Below are 15,591 nucleotides of genomic sequence, written 5' to 3' on the forward strand. Positions count from 1 at the left end.
TTCATTTGTAAGTATTTTATTGAGAATTTTTTAGTCTGTGTTAATTAGGGATATTGGCCTGGAGTTTTGTTGTTGTTTTTACCTGTTTGGGGTATTATAGAGATATTGTCTTCAGAGAATAAATTTGGGGTTATTTTCCTGTTTTTATTTTTGAAAATAGTATAAGGATTGGATGTAGATGCTGTGAAAGTCTTGTAGAATTCTGCTGTGAATCCATCTGAACACAGACATCTCTTGAGCTGGAAAGCTTTGTATTTCTATTTTAATTTCATTTGTTACATGTCTGTTTAGGTTGTTGAATTTCTCTTGGTTTAATTTTGGTGGTTTGGCTGAATATATAAATTCATCCATTTCTTGAGTATATGTTTTTAAAATATTACCCTATAACATTACGAATTTCTTTGGTGTCTGTTGTAGTACTCCCTGTTTATTTCTGATTCTCTTCATTTAGGCAATCTACTTCTTTTGATTAGTCGGGTCAAGGCTCTGTCTATTTTGTTTTCCTTCTCACAGCTCCTGGAATTTTTAAAATTCTTTTTTGTTTCTATTTCATTGATTTCTGCACTGGTTTTTATTACTTCTTGCAATGGACTGGTTTAGACTGTATTCTTGTTTTACTAAATTTTTAAATTATCATTAATCTTAAAATTCTGTGGTATCCTTTTCCTCCTTTTGGATTGCCAAATCCATCCTTGATGTCATGGTATGTGCCTGGTCTTATTGTAGCTTGTTATATCATGTTTGGTTGAGGCAATGTACAAAGGGGAGGTTTTGGGTAGGGAATGGAAGGAAGTATGGGAGGGGAAACTGCAGTTGGGGTGTAGCATTTGAGGGAAGAATAAAAAATGCTATTTTAACACATATAATCCTTACCCATACTATTGTAAACAGCACTAATGAAATCCATCTGATTGTAAGAGCAACACAAAAGACCTGAAAGTAGCAGGGGCTAGATGAGGAGAGGGGGGAAATTAGTAGGAATAAGGAGGAAAAGAGAGGGTAGGAAAATGCGGAATACGATATACATACATTATGTACATTATGTACATATAGGGAATGTCACAATGCATTACTTATTATATATAACATATATACTATATAATATAATTATATATAATTAATATGTGCTATTAAAAATCCAGCCAAAATGTCATTAAGTCATTTGTTTGTATTCTTTCTGATTTTTTAAATATAGGCACCTAGAGCTATAAATTTTCCTCAGAGGGCTGCTTTAAGCGTGTCTCAGAAGTTTTTGTAGTTGTGTATTTTCACTTTCACTTGGTTCCATATTTTAAATTTATTTTTATTTCATTCCTCATTTCTCCTATGAATAATCATCATTCAGTAATGAGTTGTTTAGTCTCCATAGGTTTGTATATTTGCTAGAGATTTATTTGTGGTCAATTTTAAGTTTTATTGCATTGTGGTTAGATAGGATGCAAGCTGTTATTTTAATCTTTCTAAATATTTGTTTTGCGCCTCGTTTTAGAAAAGATTTTGTGTGCTACTGAGTAGAAGTGTATTCTGGTGTTCAGGAACAAATATCTATCTCTAGAAATTTTAAAAATCCATTTGACGTATAATGTCAATTAATTCCAATGATTATTTATTTATTTGTCCAGATGACTAGTGTATTGGAGAAAGGATTATTGATGGAGAAAGAAGAGTATTTACATTCCCATTATTAATGGATTGAAGTTAATCCATGTCTTTAAAATCATAGTACTTTTTTATTAATTTTTTTCAGTTTACATACCTGCCCCAGTATCCCCTTCTCCCGCCCCTTACCTCCCCCATCTCACTACCCATCCTCTCCTCCAAGGTGGTAAGGCCTACCTTGGTGGAATCAATGCATTTTTAATTAAACTAAGTATACCAGAGTTTGGTGCATATATGTTTAGGATACTCTTTTTGATTCACCGTTTCCTTAGTTAGAATGAAATACGTCTCTCTATTTCTTCTGATTAATTTTAATTTCAAATCTGTTTTGATGACCTTGCTTTTTTCTTGTCCCCTTTGTTGGGAGTATTTTTGTCCATCCTTTTATTCTAAGACAGTACATAATGTTAAATACAGGATGTGCTTTTTTTGTAGACAACAAATACATAGATATTGTTACTGATTCATTCAGTCAGTCTGTGTCTTTTTTTTGGAAAACTAAAGCTGTTGATATTTAAAGTTGAAATGTGTGTGCTATCTGTGGTCATAGCATTGGTCATTTTTGATGTTATTGTTTGGATTCTTTGTTGTATTTTTTTGTTTTAACAGTTATGGCTTTGTATTGTATTTCTTTCCCATATCTGCTATGCTAATTCCTTTCTTCAGCCTGAAATATTGGTTTTTGTATTTAGTTCATTAGATATTAATTTTTTGACCAGTTAATACAGTGGAAAATTTTCCCTTCTTCTTCCATTATGACAGATAGTTTTGCTGGGTGTATTGGTTTAGGCTGGCCATCAGAGCCCTTTAGAACTTGGAATGCAGTAATCCAAGTCTTTCTGGCTTTCAAAGTCTCCATTGAGAAATCTACTGTTATTCTGATGGGTTTTCCTTTGTGTGGGACTTGTGTTTTATTCCCCGGCTTTTAGCATTTAGGAGTTCATACTGGCCTGTCTTTGGACACCCTCAGGTGCTGCCACTAAGAATACCACCTGTGCCTATTCATTATGTTCCCTTTTAAAATGGCCCTGTACACCTCCCATCCCCCCTCTCTCTTTCTCTCCCTCTCTCTGTCTGCTCATTACTCTCTCTCTCTGCCTTTCTTTCCTCTCTCCAACTGCTCCTGCCCACCCAAGGAGGCTGGTCTCCCCCTCCCTTTCCCTTTTTACAATCATTTTCCCTTAATAAAACCCCCTTCCAATTGAACTCTGTCACATGGTGTCTTTCTCTCTAGAGCCACTTTTTTAAGTTACAACACCAGGATCTCCCACTGTACCTTCTCTGTGTGTATAATTACTGTTTCAACCATGATATTCCATGGAGATTTTCTTTTCTAGTCTATTTGGTATCTTCTGCACTTCTTTATCATTATAGGTAGGTCTTTCCTTAGTTTGGGAAAGATGTTTTACATGATCTTTTGAATATCTGGTCTATGACACTAAAATGGATATCTTTCTCATCTCTGCCTATAATTCAAGTTTCATTTTTCATGGTATGGATAAGGAGGGTCAGAAAGAATCATGAAGACCTTGAACAAGGATGCACTAGATATGGCTATGTAGATGCAGCAAAAAAGGGATCTCTGAATCACTAAAAATATTTTTAAAAGAAGAATAAAAACAATGAAAAATTCAGAAAAATCCAGAAACAGCTTTTCTAGGCAAAAATTTAAATAAATTCCAGAAATAGTATTTTTGGAGTTAGAAATTTATCATATCCAGGAATGATTATTATGGTGATTGAGTAAGAATTGCCCCCACACATTTGAATGATTAGTAACCAGGGAGTTGCACCACTTGAGAAGGATTAGGAGGTGTGACCTTGCTATTGTAGATTTGGCCTCGTTGGAGAAGTGTATCATTGGGGGGTAGGCTTTGACTTTTCAAAAACCCAAGTCAGTCCCAATAGTTCTCTCTTTCTGCTGTCTGCATATCCCAATGTAAAACTCTCAGGCAGTTCTCTAGCACTATGTTGGCCTGCATGCTACCATACTCCTTGCCATGGTGATAATGGACTAAACCTCTGAAACTGTAAGCTACCCCACTTAAATGCTTTCTTTTATGAAAAGTGCCTTGGTTTCGGTGTCTTTTCACTATAAGTGAACATTGACGAAGACAATTATGAATAATATATTCAAGAAACATGCCTGAGTGTCAATAACAACAGGAAGTATCATACAGAGTTTTTAATTTTTTTATAGAACCCCCTCCCAAACTCCATGACAATCTTGGAAATAAGGGCTACTATTCTGGAATATATTAAAGTCAGGTAAATGTTCAAGAGGATATGATAGATTATTTTCTACCTTAAAACAATTTGTTACAGAATCTCATTTGATTTTATGGCTATCTGGAAATATATATATATATACATATACATATATATGTATATATATATGTTTATTTGACTTAATTTTTAGTTTTACCAGTCTAAACATTCTTTTTATATGAGATGTTGAGAAAAAATCATTGGAAGCAAATGCTGAATATCTTGGTTTTCTAAAGTAATAAAGAAGGAATGCAGCAATAATATTAAGCTATTATATATAAAGCCAAAAAAGTAAAAGGTGGGCATAAGACATATAGACAGGTTTTAAAAATTCCAGTATATTGTTGGATATCTAGTAAGTGACACATATGCCAAGTGCTATACATGGCCATAGATTTGTATGCATGACCAAGAAAAACCTTAGACAGTCTAAGCTCTGATTTCAAGCTAATATTAAGCCTTTGTGCAAGCGAGAGGCAAAGGCTAAACCAGAGATATAAATTGCTTGCCTGACTGCTGAAAGTATATCCAACTAAAGTAACCCAGAAATGCACACAGAGCAAAAATTGGGACATAGGATGGTTCTGTTTGAATACATGCATATTTTTTATTTTTCTTCAAGTAACAATGATCCTGTATACTTTTGACCTCACTAAACTTATTTTGTAGACAATTTGAATGCATCTGTATGATCTTTTTGCCTCAGTTTCAAATTCTAAAGAACATATCATTGTTTGATAAGTCCAGTACGGGTTAATGTCCATTTGTAATATAATCAGTCAGAATTTGGATTCATATAGATAAGTAAGTCTTCCCAATTACAGAACAGGTTCTCTGAGAAGACTTTGTCAAAGAAACCAGGATTTGTACATTTAATACATTAGCAGATTCACTACAACTAACTAAAACATAATATTTAAATAAACCCAGAATAATTCGAATGACTTTCAGAGATCCACTATGTTTTCTTTTTCTTTACTGTTATTTTTTTATTTAGGTTAGAAACAATCTTGTTTCACATGTCAATCCCAGCTCTCTCTCCCTCCCCTCCTCCCCTGCCCTCCCCACCAGGTCCCCCAGTCCCCCACCCAATTTCCACTCTGATCATCAAGGAGGGTGAGGCCCTCCATGGTGGATCTCCAGTAACTCTCATTTCATCCAGGGCAGGGCCTAGGCACTTCCCCAAGAGTCCCGGCTGAGAGAGTCTTCCATTTGAGTGCCCACTATGTTTTTTAAGTCAGAAAATAAATGTCTTGATTTACAAATAAGAACACCAAAGTTTATTTATGTTATATAATTTATAAAACCAGACAGTTGGCATCATACACAGGTACAGCTAAAATTCTGATTAGTTACTTTTAATGAAGTACATCATGTATTGTCTAGTAAGGCAGATAGATACATTCTAAGAAATGAAATGATGGATTATTTTTCCATTGTGCAAATAGCATAGAGTGTAGTCACATAGATACTATGACTATTGTGCCACTAGGCAATATAATTTCATTGAATTATAGTTACGCATAGTTTTGTCTAAAGTATGACATCACATGATTGTATTGTTTATAATGTAGCTACGTACAGTAAAATAATTTTGAATGGCAGTCTGAATTAACAAAACATTTGGAAAAAACTGAATCCCATTATTTCAAATAAGCCCAGAAATATATGCAAGCAAAGGAGTACTTTGCTGTTGGTTTCTAGGGAATCTGATTTTATCTATAGACAAGAATACTTAATAAGACGTCCTCAGAGTTTTGAATGCAAATATGTTTCAAAAATACATTTTTCCTAAGAAACTTATTTTGCTGAACCATAAATAAGTTCCCCCTGATCATTGTTGTGTTATTCATTTGCTTAGACATTCTTTTTATTTACCTGAATGCAGAGTAGAGTAAGTTCCCTGTGTAAATTGCTGAAAATACTATACACCAAATTAATGAATTTTAACTGTTTATGTGATTATAACAAGGCACAGTGCAATTCTTAAAATATAAAAAGCAAGCATTGATAAACTACAAACACAAGCTGTTATCTATGCATAAATGATAACCTAATAATGTACCAGAGAACAACTAAAAGAGATCACAAAACAGTTGTTCACTCAGTATGCATTAATGGCACTGAAACTGTAATGTTAACGTATTTCTACATCCAGTGAATTTAATCCTCAAATATACAGTTGTTTTTGGATGTTTACTAGTAGGTTACATGACAGGAAATAGAATTTTTCCTTGTCTTCATGTTTTCTCTCTATGTATAGGTATCATGGTTGAAATTTTAAAAATCTTATTAGCAACTTCACCTAAATATAAATTTTCTTTGAGGACAATTGAATTTTTTCATATCAAGATTTTTTATTTATGATAATCTTGGCAGAGATGTGTTACTAAAAAAAAACTTTGCTATTCAGCATTTCCTACTACTACCTTGCATGAAAGGAAATTCAAAAGTATTTTGTAGGACTAATCTTATTAGGCCCCTTACCTTGTCTTTATAGTTGCCACCAGGCCACTAGAACTTCTCTAAATCCTAGACCAGTAGCTGTTCAAAATCATTTGGATCAATTTGGCAGTAATGACTCACTAGATTATAAACCCTTTTCATCAAATCAGGGAAAACAAGCTAGGATACTTTAGCTAGTACTGTATCTTGAATGTCTTTTATTTCTCTAGTAAGAGCCAATTTCTAACAATCCATCATGCTAATTAACAACCAACATCTTCCACCAATAAAATCTGTTTCTGACATTCTGCATACTAACTAGAAAAAGCCTCTGGTATTGAGAGAAGCAGAATAACAGGACTAAATGAAAACTCAATCTCCGTAGTTCAGCCTGTCTGAAAGAACCTTGTAAGGCTGTGGAATGTGGATTCTCCTTGCTCCTGACAATGAAGATCGCAAATCCTACTCTTTTTTTTTTCTTAACAGGTAATTGTCCTCAAAATTGAAGTGATTCACACACACACACACACACACACACACACACACGCATGCACATATATATGTGTGTGTGTGTGCTATATATGTGTGTGTGCATGAAAATAAAATAACACACATCTATAAACAAAACTAAACATCTCATCATTTAGCTGCCACAGAAATAGCACATTGGGTGAAAAAGTGTCAAGGATCTCCTTTACCAAACAAACAAACAAAAAAGCAATCCATTGATTATTTAAGAAATCACCTGAGAACTCAAGTTGAGTGAGTTTTAAGTTGATAAGCTTAAGAAAATTCCAATTTTAAAATTCTAGTATAAATTCACTGCCCCAAAACAATTTCTACCGATGAAGTCTCAAACACTGTATTGTCTATAGAAAGATGTCCCAGGAATTTTTCACCTTCAAATCTCATTTTGAAACTTAATTGACACTGTAACTGTTAACAGATGAGGCCACTAAGGGAGACTATTTTCTCTCCTCTCTCTCTCCCTCCCTCTCTCTCTCTCTCTCTCTCTCTCTCTCTCTCTCTCTCTCTCTCTCTCTCTCTCTCTCTCCTCCTTCTACTCCTCTTTTTCTCCTCCTTTGTCCTATCTATTTTGCCCTTCCTTCTTCTATTGTGTAAGCATGTAGAAAGCAATTCATCAAAAAATAGCTGCACACTAATTGTGGACTTCCTAACTTCCTCACATATTAGACATAAGTGTCAGGCTGATTCTCAGTCTGTGATATACTGCTAGAGCAGCACAAATTGAACTAAGACATCAAATACACTTTCTTTTGTCCCTCTCAGTTTCCCATCTATCTAATGCATATAAGAAGGGAGAAGCCCAGCAATATTTGATGAAATATCCACTGGCTCACTTACTGTTGTACATAAAAGGCACCCTCTACAAAGGGCAGAAAAGGTTCAAGCAGTTGGATGTGCACACAGTGAGACTCTGAAGCAAAGCGAGTTCTTGAAGCTATTCCATGTAAGTGATTTTCTAGAAACTTTTATCCACTTAATTAGATGTTCACAAAGACAGGACCAATTTCTCAATTTTCATACCATCTGCCTAGGTAAAATCTCTTATCTCCATATTTTCCCTTGGAGACACCCAATCGACTTCTTAATATTCTGAGCCATTGTCTTGGCACATGGGTCTTAGAATTTGATAATTTTTCTTTTGAAATGTTATCGGTACCACATTCAAAGCAAGTCCTTTATTCTGCTATCTTCTATTATCAAATTAGTGCCATATGCAGAAAAGCAGGTGCAAGTTGTTGCTAATAAAAATAGCTTTTGAATTTATAATCCTCTCGTGAACAACACTTCCTCCATAATATTCCTAAATGACAATGAAGTCACAGAATATTACTCATCAAAAAGTAAGGAATCTTCAGTAAGTACTATATCTCAAATCTCTTCCCAGCACACAAAATTTAAATGCTTTAAAGAGATTGAAAACAGTGGGTCTGGAACATGTTTTATCATTATTAAAGAAAGCATTAAAAATTTAAGGTACACTTGGTATATTGTTAGGGCAATTTAATATGCTATGACTTTTTTCTACCCACTTCTGTTTTTATCATTACTTTCTTCCTACCTCAACTGCACTAATTGGGAGATTATCATTATTTCTGTCTGACTGACACAAATTATAAAAAGATGGAAACAAAAAGCTGTGGTTACAGAAAATTTCTGAAATAGTAATATGTACAAATATAAAGACCTGTTCTGAGGTATGCTTTAAAGGGAGCAAAGAATGTCATATTTCAGTTTCAAAAAATAAAAATTATATACTAGTAATGCCTTATATAATTGACTGAACCATCCATTTTAATACTGTTATGTGAAAGTTATTATGTCCATTATGCATTTTCCGAGACTGAAGTGTCACAGATGTTACAAGATTCTGTTATTCAGCTCTCCATCACTGTAGCACAAATACTAGAAATAACATAGATGTGGTAAACAGTTGTTATGGTGGCTCATAGTTTTACAAATTTCAGTTGTAGTGGTACCATTGTACTTGTGTCTGTGGTGAGGCTTGTACAACACAGTTGATGTAACTAGTAGAAGAACCTATTCACCTCATGCTAGTATAAATATAGTCCTGTCAGAGCAATATCCCAGGGGATATTTTCAATCTTTTCAACCTGTTCTTTCTTTGTGAAAAGATCCACAGGCGTATGTATGATTATATAGTGTAAATAATGAGGTGAATGGGAGGAAGAAAAGAGAAAGGGGAAATGATTTAGTTATATTATAAACTCAAAAACTAAAAGAAGTTGTAAAAGAAAGAAAATATGGTAAGCTTTTAAGATTTCTCTGCATAGCTCAGCTCCTTGATTGCTTCAAAGAGATTGTTGCTAAATTTGAGTAACCTTTTAAGTAGATGCATGAAACAATATCTTCATGATGTGATACAATGTGTAGAAGACATTGATTCATTTGGACTTAAGTTTTGTGCATGGTGATAGATACACTGAACCTCTTAGAAGAGAAAGTGGGAGGTACCCTTGAACAAATTGGTACAGAAGACTGCTTCCTGAACATAACACTAGTAGCACAGACATTGAGATCAACAATTAATAAATGGGACCCCCTGAAACTGAGAAGCTTCTGTAAGGAAAAGCACAGAGTCAGCCAGACAAACCAGCAGCCGACACAATGGGAGCAGATATTCACCAAGCCCCACATCTGACAGAGAGTTGATTTCCATAATATACAATGAACTCAAGACACTAGCCACCAAAACGCCAGACAATCCAATTAAAAAGTGGGATGCAGAACTAATTAGAGAAAAATATAAATAGAGGAATCTTGAATGGCTGAAAGACACTTAAGAAAGTGCTCAACATCCTTAGCCATCAGGGAAATGCAAATCAAAACAACTCTGATATACCATCTTACTCCTGTCAGTATGGCTAAAATCAAAAACATCAATAACAGTCTATGCTGGAGAGGATGTGGAGAAAGAGGAACACTCCTCCATTTCTGGTGAGAGTGCCAACTCATACAGCCACTTTGGAAATCAGTATGGCAGTGTCTCAGGAAAACTGGAATCAGTCTACCCCAAGATTCAGCAATTCTTCTCTTGGGTATATACCCAAAGTATGCACATTCATACAACAAGGACATCTGTTCAACTATGTTCATAGCAGCATTGTTTGTAATAGTCAAAACCTGGAAGCAACCTAGATGGCCCTCAACCGAAGAATGAATTGAGAATATGTGGTACATTTACAAAATGGAGTATTTCTCAGTGAAAAAAAAACAATGAAATGTTGAAATTTGCAGGCAAATGGATGGAACTGGAAGAAAACATTCTGCGTGAGGTACCCAATCACAGAAAGACAAGCAGGGTATGTACTCACTCATATATGGATATTAGACATAGAGCACAGAACTACCTGTCTAAAATCCACACCACCAGAGAAACTAGGAAACAAGGAGGACCCCAAGAGAAGAATGCATGATTCCCCCAAAGAACAGGAGAGGGACAGGAACCCCTGAACAAATTGGGAGCATGGAGAGAGATGGGAAGGGGAAAGGGGAAAAAGGGGAAGAGGAGGAGAACAGGAGGACTGAGACAGGGGATGAACTGGGGAGGGCAAGAAAGGAGATGCCTTGATAGAGGGAGCCAGTATAGGTTTGGAGAGATGTCTGGCACAGGGGAAATGTTAGGGGATCCACAGGAATGACCCCAACTAAGAACCTAGGCAGTGGTGGAGAAGCTGCCTTTGATGCCCTTCCCCTATAATGAGACTGAAGACTACCTTTGATGGGGGAAGTCCTTCTGAGTATATTTTTGTTTGATTGGTTGATAAATAAAGCACTGTTGGCCAATAGGGAAGCAAGATATGTGGGACTAGGGTTAAATAGCATTCTGGGAAATGTAGTCAAGAGTAGAGGGTCACCATGTGACTCTGGGAGGACTGGACAGATAAGGATGGGGTCCTTAAAAAGAAAAGTCCTTATAAAAATATATATTAGTAATTATGACTTAATAATTAACTCAGAGGTAACTATTAAGAAACCATAGCAAACAGCCAACAGGTTCATTTTTATTTTTTTTTTGGTTTTTCGAGACAGGGTTTCTCTGTGGCTTTGGAGGCTGTCCTGGAACTAGCTCTTGTGGACCAGGCTGGCCTCGAACTCACAGACATCTGCCCGCCTCTGCCTCCCGAGTGCTGGGATTAAAGGCGTGGACCACCAACGCCCGGCCAGCCAACAGGTTCATAATTAATATAGTGCCCATATTAATTTGGAACTGTTCATTTGGAACTGATACGACTCTGGGACCAGGCTGGTGGGAAGAATAAACAGTACAAACCTTGGTTGCCATTCTTAGAGCCTTCACCTAGTAACTGATCGAAGAAGAAACAGGCTAAAAACTGAGCCATACTCCTGGAGGAGGGATGAGCAAAGGAGCCAAGATGGTGCTGGAGAAACCCGCAGAAACAGTTGACCTGACCTAGTGAGAGCATGGAAATCCTTGTGGTAAAACTAGAGAACCAGCATTGGAATGAACCAAGCCCTCTGAATGTGGGTCCCGGCTAGGAGGCCAGGGCAGTCTTTGGGACCTCTAATGGTGGAGTCAGTGTTTATCCCTAGAGCGCAAATGGACTTTGGGGGCCCACTCCCTATGGAGAGATACTATTGCAGCCCAGATACAGGAAGGAAGGCCTGGGTCCTCCCCCAAATGATGCAACAGACTTTTATGGTCCCCTTGTGGATGGCCTCATTATCCCTGGCTAGGGGGTTGATAGGGAGCATGGGAGGATGGGAGGGCGAGGGAATGGGAGGACTGATATGTAAATAAGAGTGCTTCTACAATAAAAAATAGTATATAAACACACACACACACACAAAGAATGTGTAGAAAGACATCTTTGAGTACATACCTTTCCCCAGACATAGGAAAGGATGAGCAAAATTGGAAAAACTACTAATGATAAAAGTTAGTGAGGAACAAGTAGTTGATGTAGGATTTTTTTTATAAGTGGCTGATTATAAAGTAGTGCATATTCCAGAACTAAAGTAGATATTTGAATGATTTAACTCTAGGAAATGATAAATGTTTTGAGAGATAGATATATTTAACTGAATACACCATTGAACAGCATACTAATGTATTAAATTATGACATGGTAAATTATATATATTTATGCTTTTAAAGTAACAATTAAAATACTTTTAATTTTTAAAAACCTATCATCTTTGACCTTTAATAATATTTTAATGTACATTTTACACAGTAATCACTACTTTGAGTTGACCCTGGAACCCCCAGCTATAATACACACATGCCATGTAGAACATTAAATACATGAAACTACTCTTTATTGTTGATAATATTGACCTCAGCATGCTATCAGAAGGTTCTCAATCAGTAATTCACAGACAAGCCTGTACTGAGTAGAGATAGAGAAAGTAATAGAGAATGTAGATTCCAGTGGGAACTTTTGAATACCCACAGAGAGGAGTGGGTTGGAGGAGAAAAGGAAACCAAAAGAAAAACATAGGACTTCAACTAATCTAGAAACTTGAATTTTCTACAGAGGACTAATATCGTAATTAAGAGCACAAAATGTGATACTCAAAGATACATCTTTGCAATTCTAGAAGCTTGATCATTTCATGATATTTGCAATGAATGCCCCAGGATGTTTCAAAAAGCAAAGAGCATGCATAGAGCCTCAAAAGATCTCGACTTGCTACTCTCATCCTTCCCGAGTGAGTAGGGGCTGCTGCTACTTAGGGAGTTTATGGTAATTATAGCATCATATTTGTCTCTGAATGCAATTTCTTTGTAGTGACCATAAGATACAAATCAAACTAAGGTTATAGAACATATGCTTAAACTTCCCAAGCATCTTCCTATTATGTCACCTGACATTTCTTTTGCTTGATTATGGATGGGCTTTAAATATCCTATGAAATATTTATGACAGCAAGGGATGTATAAATCATCTGAGCAAAAGCATATACAAGCAACTAAATATTACTGACAATTACTGACAAGGCAGAACCCATAATCACACTTTATTTGCTGCTTGCACATTTCTAAGTAGCTGATCTGTGGAAGACAGTGATCCCTTTCAACCCCAAATTGTACCCTGATGAAAGACATTTGGTATCTATTTGTAGAATGAAATGTTCAGATATAATCCACATATAAGTAGGGTGTTATTAGAAATACCATAATTGTTTTTAAACCAGAGAAATCAAGAACATTCAGTTCTAGGAAATAATTTGATGTTTTCGTCTGTGATTGACAGTGAATGTCAAAATGTTGGAGAAGTGAATATCAGATTCCAAGCTGACAAGTAGGCCTGAAGAGAATGAGGAAAATGCAACATGTGCTATATGTAGATTTCAAAAAACAGAATATGGACACTATGCTTTGATAAAAATAACTAATATGCTGTGTGTCCCAAGCCACCAGTAAATCTATTCACTATTTAAATGCTGCAAAGCTATCTTGTAATTGAGCAAATGCTGCCATGTTAAGATGTGGTACAGTTGGATTCACCTTGCCCATTCCCTCAGAACCGAGACCTATGCTTTTTATGTAGTTTTACTGTATATTTGTTGCACAAAGTCATGGGATTCATATGATGTTTATGTATGGGTGTTGACTGCATTTTTATCATATTTAACTCTGTATTCTACCTTTTATTTCCCTTTCTTTCTCCCCCATTTTAGTTTTCTACATCCCTAAACACCCCCTTTTAATGTGCTCTGTACTTTTCCCTAAATTTTATGTGCTAGAGTGAATATGTGATACTTTTCCTTGTGAAATCTCGACTTCCAACCATTTTCCTCCAAATGACAATTTACTATTTATTGCTGAATAAAATTCTATTGTGAATATATAACCATATTTTCTTTATCCATTCTTCCACTGATGGACACTTAGGCTTATTCTGTATTTTGTTATTGTAAACAGTGCTATAAATAATAAAGAGATGCCAGTATTTCTGTGGTGTGCCGACTGATTTCCTGAGATACATTACAAGTCTGTTACAGCTGGTTCATCTGGAAGCTCTACTGTTGGGCTTTTCAGGAACCTCCAAAATGATTTCCATAATAACTGGACTAATTTATACTCCTACCACTAATGTGTAAATGTTCCTTTCCTCTTGCATCCTCACCAAAATTCATTCTCATTTTTTTTGACTAGGACTAGAAATTATAGGTAATCTCAATGTAGTTTTGATTCATATTTTTAATACCTGAAGATGGCATATTTTTATATATTTGGGGGTATTTGTTAAATGTAAAATCAAAACATCCATTTTCAATGCCCATTTATGAATCAAATTGTTTGCTGTTTAATTATTTTTCTTTTTCCTGTTTCTTATTATTGTTACATATATCCATATATATATAAATGTATATTAATACAACCTGTTGATTCCATTTATTGTTGTACATATGCATGACTGTAGGACTGAGTACTTGATACTGGATAACCAATTAGGGAGATCAACCCTGGGGAAAACCATTTCTTCTCTCAGCAGTCATTAACTGTCTGTTCTTCGTCACTTAAGGATGGAACCTGGAAAATCTCTTTGTCCACATTTAGATTTACATTTCAATCCATGTTGTCACAGTTAAGGTCTTATTCCTACTACTATACTCTTGAAATATTATCTGTGCACCTTCCCTGTACTATATGGAAAACACAATCTTCAATCAGACATTCTGATTCTCATGCTCTTACTGTATTTCTGTCCCCTTTTCTTTCTGCAATGGTCCCTCAGCCTTGGATATAGAATTTGTGTTATGGATGTACCAATTGTGGCTCAATCCCCTATGATCAGTTGCTCATTGGATTTTTCCAATACAGAGATCCATATGCTGCCAAAACATCTTTGGTGAGGGAGGAAAGCTACATTTGTCTATGAGGAAAAATGGTAAGTGTTGAAAATGCAATTAAAAATTATATTGTTTTCAGAAGTGGTAGTACTGGATTTTCTTCTAGGTCCTATAACCTCAACAGTCATGTGTAATTGCCTAGGTTTACAGTAGACACCAATTATCTGTTACTGAGTGGGCCTTAAGTTCAGTTAGATAGTTATTGCTATTCCCATGACATAAGTGTCACTATTGCATCTTTGAAGATATATGACTCTGCTGGTCATTCTTGTTGCTCCTAGGCATCACAGCTGGGCAGAACTATTATTTTTTCTCCTTTGGAAGCTCGCATGGCACCAGTTAGTACTATGAGAGTTAGTCCTCAGGAAAAAGACTCCCAGGTTAGTTGCAACTTTATTGTCTCAAGTCCTGTATCTGCAATACATGGTGGCTTCAGAAATAGAGACTTATCTTTAAAATCTTGGAGACGACCAAGGATAACAGCAATATCTTTTTTGTGTATGGCAGAATGTCTTGATAACATGATAGTATAACTTGATAACTTGAAAGGAGATTTCTTATACCTGGCTTATATCAGGTATAAGAGGATTTTTTAGATAGTCTATGGCTCTTTATCATCCTAAAAGGCATATTTTTATTAACGTATATGTATGTACAAACTCTTAAATGAATCACATATAATTTTATATACATCTAAAACAATATTGCTCCTTATGGACTTTTCAAAAATCCTTCGTGCTACTTATTCTCCTTCTCTCTCCTTCAGTATGAATCCCCTCCCCAGCTAATGAACTTCCACTTTTCCCATTTCTTCATATTACCTCTATCCCTAATTCCCCTCTCTAAAGA

This window comes from Mesocricetus auratus, unplaced genomic scaffold (genome assembly GCF_017639785.1).
Source record: "Mesocricetus auratus isolate SY011 unplaced genomic scaffold, BCM_Maur_2.0 Super-Scaffold_100003, whole genome shotgun sequence".
Taxonomy (NCBI): Eukaryota; Metazoa; Chordata; class Mammalia; order Rodentia; family Cricetidae; genus Mesocricetus; species Mesocricetus auratus.